Here is a 10,725-nt window from a genome sequence, read left to right as displayed (position 1 = left end):
CAGGAAGAAGAATCTATCTGAGAGATTTGAGTAGACACAGCAGATCTCTTCCCAGAGAGCGATCTGGCAGCTTCTGGAGACGACAGCTCGCTACAGGAGCCAGTGCATCTTTGTCAAAAATTAGAAAATTAATGGTATAGAGAACTAAATTTAGAAGTTCCCTAGGGCTACCTGTGGCTCCCCCTTTCTTTTGTTTTTGGAGGAGTGTCTTAATATCTCTGTTTCTTCTCTCTACTATTGCCTGCCCTTGAGGATTAAAGGGTATGCCCGTGGTGTGTAAAATCTTATACTGTGCACAAAAGTGTGTAAAATGTTTAGATGTATATGCAGGTCCATTGTCTGTTTTTATTGCTTGTGGCACACCCATAATTGCAAAAGCTTGTATAAGGAATTCAGTGACCACTCGGGCTGTCTCTTTTGCTGCTGCCATTGCAAATGTGAATCCTGAAAAGGTGTCTACCACTACATGGATAAAAGATAGACGACCAAAAGATTTATAATGGGTCACATCCATTTGCCAGATTTCATTGGGTCTCAAACCACGAGGATTCTTCCCTGGAGGGAGTGTTTACAAAAACTTGGGGGAAGAGGGATACTTTTTCTCTCCCCTCAATGTTTGTAAACAATTTTTTCTGATTTCAGACCATTACAGCTTCTTCACTCTCTCCTCAATTTGGAAAATATTATTTTAATTAGAAATTAGATTATGTAACAGTATGTTTCCTTTTCATTGACTGGTGTTATTTGAGATTTTGTTTTTAAAAATCTATCTCCCCCTGTATTTGAAGTCCAGGAAGTCTCAGATTGTGAGGAAGATCTGAGGTCCACTTTATTAGAGGAAACCATTTAATAAGTGCCATTGGAGGGGGGCAGCTAGGGGGCAGCTAGGGGGCGCAATGGATAGAGCACCAGCCTTGAATTCAGGAGGACTGGAGTTCAAATTTGGTCTCAGACACTTAACCCTTCCTGGCTGTGTAACCCTGGGCAAGCCACTTAACCCCAGCCCCAGGGGAAAAAAAAAATTTAAAAAAAAAAAAGTGCCATTGGCTCAGAACTCTGTCTCAGGCTTTTTTATTGTACATGGGATAATTTTAATCGCCATATTGATGAGATCAAACTATTGTTTTCTTGGCAGTTTCCTCTTTCACTCACCACAGATGAACATGAGTTGGAGAATGACTGAATAAGATGAGGGCTATGACTGCCAGAATGGCATTGCATACTAAGAAATGGACAACATTGTGACCAGCAATGGCAATATGATAAGCTGTGAAACACTTGGTTACTTTGGTCAATAGAGTGATACATAGAAATGCCAAAGGATTCAAGTTGAAACATGGAGAGAAAACTGATGAACTCTGAAGGTAGATAAAAGGTTTGATTTTTTATACTTTCTTTTATTTTAATGCCTTAAAAAAATGTCTTTTGCAATGTAGGTAATATGGAAATGCTTTTCATGTGTTGATATACATAATGGGTTATTTTATTGCTTCCCTAGCCAATATGTATGAGGAAGAGGAAGGAGGGAGAGAAAGAATCTGGAATTCTAAGTTTAAAAAGCAATGTTAACTTTTGTAGTAAGGGCCTGGAATAAGATTATTTCTACAGTATCTCCTAGCTCTAAATATGTAGCTCTCTGATGGCCAAAATTCTATAATACATATAATAAATGATATAACATTGTTATGTAACGTATAAGACTATATGACCTATCCCGTGCTTTTGGCACTTGGAGGGTGTTTCTGGGGAGCAGCAGTGGTCACTCATCTGCCCGGGCCTGGTGGTCAGCCCGGGGACTCATCTCCTCGGGGGCCCGGCAGAGGCCACTAGAGGCCGAGGTCCTGGGGAGGGAAGGAGGCCCATGAGAAGCCCCATTTCTCACTGAGGGGGGCGGGCAGAAGGAGACGGTCACTGGAGGGGACACTGTCCTCGGGACCATCTCCTTCAGAGCTCAGATTGGAAGAGGGACGAGAAGAGCTCCTAGGGAGGCTGCTAGCAGACAGGACGTCCCAGGGAGGGAGCCCCAGGACCAGACCTCGGACCGGACACGGAGTCCCGAAGTCAAGCAGGGAGGCGTTCCCAGGATCGATTGGGATCCGCCCCCTCCGTGCTCCACCTACGTTGCCCCACCTCATCCCCGCCTACAGCTTTGCGCAGGCGCTGTCTCCGACACAACACTCAAGTATTGCTTCCTTCGCGCCCCTTTGTTTGCTTCGCAGCCAGTCCCTGGGGCTCCCGGGTCCCCAGTTGGGATTTTGGCTGTCTCTAGCCTCGCGTTCGGGTACCGCTCACCCAGTCACGGGCGCTGAAAGCGTAGTAGATGCGACACGGCAGTGACTTTAGAAAGAAGAGCTCATCCTCAAACCCGGGGGTTGAAAAGTGCATGTTGGAGGAAGGAGGCCTTCTGGGATTCGTAGTCTCCAGACTGCTGCATGTTCTGCGCATGCGTGCAGCTCGCACTCCTCCAGGGCCTGGAATGAGAATCTGAACCTCCCTGACTGCCCCTCCTCCCTTGGGGCACTTCTGAACTAGAAACCCCTTCCACCCGCACTGTGCCACCTTTCAGACTCCTAGGGCTAGCAATGTAAAAGGAAACAAAACGATAAAAATAAAGTTAAATGAACACCCGCATCCCACTAATCTGCATTTAGAGTTCATCACTCGGGAGGGGGGGGGGTAGCATTTTTCATCATGTGGCCTTTGAAATTGTCTCGAGTCACTGTCGTGATTGGGGTTTGGGCTCCTGGGGGCTCGAATTCAAATACATGCTTACTAGCTGTGGGACCCTAGACAAGTCACTGATTCCTATTTGCCTCAGATCTCTAAAATGAGAGGAGAAGGAAATGGCAAAACCGCGCTATTTGCAAAGAAAACCCCAAGGAGAGTCACCAAGAATCAGAAATGGTGCAACAATAGCATTTCCTGATCACAGTAGGGAAAAGATGGATTCTAATTTTATTCTAATCTAATTCATAGATTCCATAAAGGAATGTTAGCGAGTCTCAGTAATGTACTCATCCAGTAATATACATTTAGTCAGTCTAGTCAATTTGGATAGGGGTTCGCTTCCACAGTTATTACACTATAATAAATAAAATATATGCACATATGTAATAGCATCTTGCTAGTTCATGAATAGAGATTGACCAGCTAAAACTGGCTCTTTGGTTAGGATTAAACAACATATGTGCCAGCAAAAAGAATCGTTAGTAAAGTATTAGGGAGTCATGGTTGAAAGAATTAAAGAAAATGTTCTTGTACCTGTAAAAGACTTTATTAAACCCAAACTGAGGTACTAGGCCTTAAAGGAGTCTAGCAATTAGATGGGCAGGCTTCTCCTTAGATTAGGTAGGAGGAAATGGTACAAGCAATCACAATCAATGATCTAATTAGTCATAAAATGGTCACCTGCTCTGATTTGACAAGAGATTGGTCCAGAGATACAAAAAGATTTTGAGAGATTTACCATGTAATTGAATCATACCCACCACACTGGATTTGGTCACCATGACAAGGAAAAACATTGGGTAGAAGTCCTTAAGTAAATTTCCTTTAGTTAAGCAAGTGAATTTAGAATCTGCAGCTCATAGCTCTAGGGCCTTATACAAAGAACTTTGATATGATTCTATTAAATTTATTAATTCTGATTAGAATAGAGTAGGGATCCAAATGAATTATTTCTCACAGGAAAAAGGCATATATACAGAAATAATTATCATAGCTCTTTAGTGGTGGCAGAGAACTGGAAATTGAAAGGAAGTCAATCAACTGGGGAAAGGGAGTTTCTGTAAATGATTGTGTAAACTCATATTGTGCTATTAAAAATGACAAGCAGGGTGTTCTCAGAAAAACTCACTTGAACTCATGTAAATTGAAATAAGGAGACAGAGAAGAACATTGTATACAGTAACAGCAATTTTTCAGGATGATTTACTATGAATAGCTTAGCTTTTCTCTGCAGTGCAATGATCCAAAAGAAATCTGGAAAACTTAAGGTTAAAGGTGCTATCCATTGATGAGGTCCTGAATTGTAAGTGAGGCTGGCAGAAAGATATTGGAGCATTGATAAAATTGTTCCCTGGGGAAGGCTGGGAGAAGGCTTTGGTGGAAATCAGTTTATTTCTGTGGTCCCACCCTCTGTGGAGGGCATCCAGTTAGAAATCCAAGTTATGTCAAACTCCTGAGGCCCACCCTTTGTAGAAGGTGGTGGGCAACCTCACCTTGCTCAGAAATCCCAGTCATGTCCCTATAAATCTGCTTATGACCCATGCTATTTCTGCTGCATTCCTTTGGGTCTTACTCTGTCTCATAGTGTCTTTTCCATTACTCCTCCCCTCTATGTCACATAGTGTCTCTCCTAATCTCACTATGCTATTTAATGTCTCTCTTAACCCCAGTTCTCCTTATAACTAACTCTTTTAGGGTGCTAAATTCCTTTAGGATTTAGCCTGACAGCTAAAGACATGCCCAAACTTCATGGGGTGTTCCCTTTCTACTGGCTAATTGGTGTTCCCCTAGGGAATTTGTCTTTTTGTCATTATTAAAACCCCTTTCTTGCTAACTATATGCTCTCCCACTCTATTTCATATTTATCATTCCTGATGTCTATTGATGTCTATTTTCTCTGTAACCTCTCCTCCTAAATAAAACTACCTTTTGTCAAAGAGAATGAACACTGTGAATTAAACCCCAATATTTGGTGCCTACCATCATCTGGTACCTAAGTAGCAACATTTGGTGCTACCATCAGCACATCATCTCCAGAAAAAGAACAGGTGGAGCCTGAATGAACATTGAAGATAATTTTTCTTTACTTCCTTATTTTTCTTGGGAATTGTGTGTGTGTGTGTGTGTGTGTGTGTGTGTGTGTGTGTGTGTGTGTGTTTCACAACATGATATACATGGAAATGTGTTTTTCATCATTACATATGCATAACCCATTGCCAATTATTTGTCTTCTCAAAGAGGGGAGAGGAGGAGAGGATTTGAATCTCAAATCAGAAAAAAAAAATGTTAAAATTATTTTTACATCCAACTGGGAAAAATAAAATAATCATGTTTTTAATAAAAAATAAATTAAACCATGATTCACATAGGAAAGTAAGAAAGGTTCTTCCTTATGCCTTCAAATTTTAATTACAGATATATTCATTGTTCACTAACCTGTTATAAAATTCACTTGCCCAACCAGAAGAATACTGACTAGGAGAAGTTTATCCTGTTTACTTAATCATAATGAGCAAACTCAGTTCGGGTGAGATATCTTGATAGGGTATGTGTAAAGGGCTAGAACTGAGCAGATGCATTTAATGGAGACAACCTAGCACTTGAGGCTAATTAATTACCAATTGGACAATTCTGTATTAACATGCTTGGAGGATGACCCTATTCAGCTCTGTGCAGGCTGGATCTGTGGGTGTGGACAGAGAAGGGGTAGGGAGATCAGAGGGTGGAGATTCTTTGTCTATGGAGAGAGAGAGAAAGGAGGTGTGGAGATTTCTATTCTAATCCCCTGACGGGTACCCCAAAAGACCAAGAATAAAGACTTTTGCTTATCCTGACTTCGGCTGATTCTAAGATATCCAGGATACTAACGCAGTCACTACAGGTATGGAAAGCCCTTCGACTTATTTTTGTAACTCCAGACCACCTGTATTGTCAGACAAAAAGAAGGTCCCACCTAATGATCATTTAGCCAGCAGAGAAGACCCCTATTTTTCTCGTCCTGTGCCTCCCCCTGTGTATGCATCAGTTCTGGTCCTCCTGGAAGCTCAAGAGCAATTCATCTTTTCAGTTAAGAGGGAACCAGCTTGATGAGGTAACCAAATAATTGAGGTAAATACCTAATGATGAGGTATATGCCTCAAAAGGATTAAGATTGGGATTAATTGAGGTCTAGTGGCAGGATTGGGGTACAGGGAGTCAAACGGGGCTCCCCTGCAATCCCTTAGGATTCGGCACAAGGATACAAAATTAAATCAGGTCTAGTGGCAGCGAGAGTCCCCTGTAAATGAATTTACAGGCCCGAAAACCTAGATGGGTAAAACAAGGTTTATTGTAAGGTTAAAGTCTAATTAGTAAAAGGAATTAGATAGAGGAAGATATATGCTGAAAGCAGCGGGACAGGGAGTCTCTGATGCAAAGCATCTTTCTGGCATCTTTCAACTCTCTGACAAAAGATGATTCTACCTTTGCTGTTTTTATCTGCTTGAAGAAGCATATGGGCAGAGCTCAGGTTGATTCCTGGAAGGCCAGATTTTTGGCGGGCTTTTCAAATAATGAAGAAACTGTTTTGGGGAAACCTGAGCAGATAGTTGGGGATTGGGTACAGATACTGATCTTGTAAATCAAAGGTCAATCCCAAAGGAAGATCAGACAAGGAATCTTAAAGGGGGCTACACCTGCATCAAGCTGACTGCAGGGAAAACAAAAGACAAGGTTTTGCTTTGACCTGGGTTTTGTTTTTGGAAAGCTCTGCTAAGGAAAGAAAAGGACTTCTGGTTGGAATGCAGGGCATGATGACAGCTGACCAGAGAGAGAAGGCAGAGCCACTCTATTCCGATTTTGTCAAGGAGACTCCCCTGCCAAGGAAAAGGTACATCAGGAGATCCTGGGAAAATTCAGCTGTACTTGGAGAGGGGCAAGTCTTTTGACCCTAACAGACTAAAGGCAAAGAAGGGCTGACATTTACTTGGAGCTTACTGTATTCTAGGCACTGTGCCAAGTACTTCACAACAATCCTGGGAAGCAGGTGCTCTTATTATCCCTGTTTTACACAAGTGGAAACCAAAGTGAAGTGACCAGGGTCACACAGTTAGCACATGCCTCAAAGCTGAATTTGAACTTGGGTCTTCCAGACTCCACACCCAGAAGTATCCACTCCACCTTCTAGTGACCCACACTTTATCTCCTTACTGAAAGAACTGACAGGATTGCTGAGCCATTGACTGTGACATATGCAAGCTCATGGATAGAGCACTGATAATGGAGAAAGACTTTGTGAATATAATAAATGTGGTTGACCTTCAAACTGAGGATACAATTTTCTCAATGTCAAATAATCTATTCTGGAGAGAAGCCAGTGAGTTATGAAGTGCATGTGGAAAGGCACTTTGATGACCCTACTCTGATGTCCATCAAAGAATTCACACTCGGTAAAATCTTTATGAATGTAAGGGCTATGGGAGGACTATCAGTAGTCCTCAAACTTTTTAAATAGGGGGCTGGTTCACTGTCCCTCAGACTGTTGGAGGGCCGGACTATAGTAAAAACAAAAGCTCACACTCTGTCTCTGCCCCTCAGCCTATTTGCCATAACCAGCGGGCCACATAAATGTCCTCAGCGGGCCATAGTTTGAGAACCACTGGTCCAGATTATGATTCAGAGCCCTCTGAGAAGATATAAGAGTTTTTATTTCACCCCCATTCCATGTGATATCCCTCCCTTCTACAGAACTCTGAGGGAAGAAAGATTAATGTTATCTTCCCATGGGCTATATGCTATTGAAAGAATATGGTGATTGAGACAGAGGATACTGAGTGGATGGTAGTATTTAAAAAGTCTTGGAATTAATTTTGATTCCTGGGAAGATAGCATGCAAGAGTTATATGGAGGACCTCTTGGCCCTCAGATCAGCCTGAAATATAATAAATACTTGTTGGCTCTGCTTGAAGAATGTATCATAATCTGAGCTGTATTCCTGATGTTACTGGAACCGTTTTTGCTCATATACATGAGGGTAATCACTAAACCATAAAAATTTGGAATTAAATTAATTTTGTAAAACCCTAGCAAGCTCCTATGACAGATATTGTCTCTATATGATTTCTGCCCACAGATATCAATGTGAAGGAATTTAGTGAAGTGCCAATAAACAGCAGGAATAACTATTACTTTTAACATAACCATGGGTCTTGTTATCTAATTAGTGACATATTAAAAAATGGGATTCTCTTTGAGGTCAAAAAATATGAACAGGGAGTTTTCAGAAGAAGAAATTAAAACTATCAAGAATCATAGGAAAAAATCTTCTGTATCACTGCTTAGAGAAATAGGTAAAAAATATGAACAGGGAGTTTTCAGAAGAAGAAATTAAAACTATCAAGAATCATAGGAAAAAAATCTTCTGTATCACTGCTTAGAGAAATAGGTCAAAAATATTAATAGGGAGTTTTCAGAAGAAGAAATTAAAACTATCAAGAATTATAGGAAAAAAATCTTCTGTATCATTGCTTAGAGAAATACAAAAAGAATTCTAAGATACCACCTCCATGTATCAGCTTGGGCTACATGATAGTTAAGGAAAATGATTGATTCTGGAGGGGATTTCACATTCTATTGAACAATTTTAAACTATGCTCAAAGGTTTATAAAGCTGCATTCTCTTTTACCAAGTTATAATGCTATTTGGCCTGTATTCTAAAGAGATCAAAGAAAAAGAAAAAGAACTTATGTGTACAAAAATATTTCTAGCAGCTCTTTTTATGACACCATAGTATTGAAAATTATACAGTTATTGTATTTAATCAGAAGGACAATTTATAGATGTCAACCCTCAAGTTTATTTTTCTCCTATGAAAGAATTTACTGGCAGCCCACTTCCTTTGTAACTCCTTTTAGGAACTAAAAAAAGCCCATTAAATAAGCATCACAATGGCTGGTTCTTTACAAATTTAGCCCCTTGGTATGGAGTCTTCCCTCTTGTCAACAGCAAGTTTTGCTAGGGAATTTAGGCCTCAAATTGCTAATTTCCCTTTGGAACTTAACCTGCCTGTCAGTTCAACTCCATGCCCCATTATTTAGTATTCTCTTCCTCTGGAAAGTATCCTTTCTTTGTTTGTTCTCCTTTTGTCTCTAAAGAGATATTAGCTTAAGACACTATCCCCTCCAGAAGAGAAATTTGCACTTCTGGCACTTTCCTACCCCTACCAACCAGCACCATACTTTCCTCCCTGATCTCTACTCAACAGAGAAGTGGGAATTTCTAGCCTCTGATTAGGGAAGACCTAATATGGCATGACCCCTAGTTCTCCTTTCCTCCCTGGCTCTATCTACCATGCTCTCTTTTTCTTCTTCAGTAAATGGAAGCTCTGAGAAAGAGGAAAGAGTGCCTAAAATCTAAAAGTCAGCCTGCAAGATGAATGCCAGCTGCTTTGTTCTTAAAATACCATCTCAGTCTAAAGAGCAGGGGATATATCTTCCTAATATTCTATAACCCTAAAAATTGTTGCCTTCAGAAAATCATATACTTAGCACCAAAAGATATCATAGAAACCTTCTATTTGCCCCCCTAAAAACAATTTAGGTTTCTTTTTTATGTTCATTTAAAAAATTGAGTTTTAAATTCTTTTTAAGAGATTAGGAGTCCTTCCTTAGTAAAAACCAGAGTGCAGACCAAGAAAAGAGTGCTCACACTGTTTCTTGATTCACACCATCTTAGAAGCACTGAAACCTTACAGACCCCCAGAACTATGAAAACAGAAGCATGAAAAAGCCATGCTTGGAATAGTGCCTCTCCATCTGGAGATGGAGATCTCCAGAGGAGCAGAGTCCTATTTTACATAAAGTTCAAAGTCAAGAAATAGCCTGAAAAGGTAAGCAGAAACAAAGAGCTTGACCATAAACAGCTACTATGGTGGCAGGGAATAGCAAGACAAATTTGGAAGACAATAATATCAAAATAATTACAAGTAAAACCTCAAGTAAATATATTAATTAAAGCTTATCTTCTTCTAAAGTGGATCTGCTGTAACTCCCTTCCTTCCTTAGCCAAAACCTTCCATATAAGCTACCCTACTTATTATTCCACCTCCTTTCTAGGAGAGAGGTTTAGGTCAAGGGCTCTGGGCGACATTACTAGGATACTACATAAACTAAAAATTGTGTGAACAGATTGGTGTGTGCACCTTGGAGTTCTCTTTCCTTAATTATAACGGGGTAATGGTGCTGCATGCCAGGAGACAGAGCTGTTGATTCCAAAGGTCGATATTCAGGTAGTATGTGGGATGGAATTGATGGGAGTGGCTGGCATCCCAGTGAAGGGATGCCTTTGCAGCAGGATGTATGGATCTATAGCACGTGCCATGACCCCTTTTGCTGTTTTTCTTGGCAAAGATACTGGGTGTTTTGTCATTTTATTCTCCAGTTCATATGACAGATGAGATTAAGGCAACAGGATAAAATGACTTGTCCAGGATCACCCAGCTAATCTTTGTATAAGGCTAAATTAGAACTCAGAAGGAGAATTCTTCCTCACTCCAGGGCTGGTGTGCCATAAAGCTGCTTGTTAACAATACCTGGATAGATTGTACCAGTGGAATCAACATGTTCTTTTGTACTTATTGGATTCATTAAGTGGTTCCCGGAGTTGGAGCACAACACCTGCTACCTGGGAGTGAATTCACTAGTGGCAATGTTTTCCATAGCTGCTGTTTTCTCTGCTAATTGAAGGCCTGTTTGGTGTGGAACACAATGAGTCTCATCTGTCAGAGATCTGCTTCTCTGTTCAGTGTTTTGAATGGGTATCAAAAATATGGGGGAATATTAGTTCACTTAAGTGGAGTCTTATTTCAAATCTTAGCTGTCCCGTTTTAAAGAAATGGGCTACTTGTTTCACATTTTTTTAAATAGCCTTTTATTTTTCAAAATATATGTAAAGGTAACTTTCAACATTCACCTTTGCAAAACCCTATCTTCCAAATTTTTCTCCTTCCTTTCCTCCCACCC

The sequence above is a fragment of the Sminthopsis crassicaudata genome, chromosome 2, assembly GCF_048593235.1.
Source record: "Sminthopsis crassicaudata isolate SCR6 chromosome 2, ASM4859323v1, whole genome shotgun sequence".
Classification (NCBI taxonomy): Eukaryota; Metazoa; Chordata; class Mammalia; order Dasyuromorphia; family Dasyuridae; genus Sminthopsis; species Sminthopsis crassicaudata.
This window is presented reverse-complemented; position numbering follows the sequence as displayed.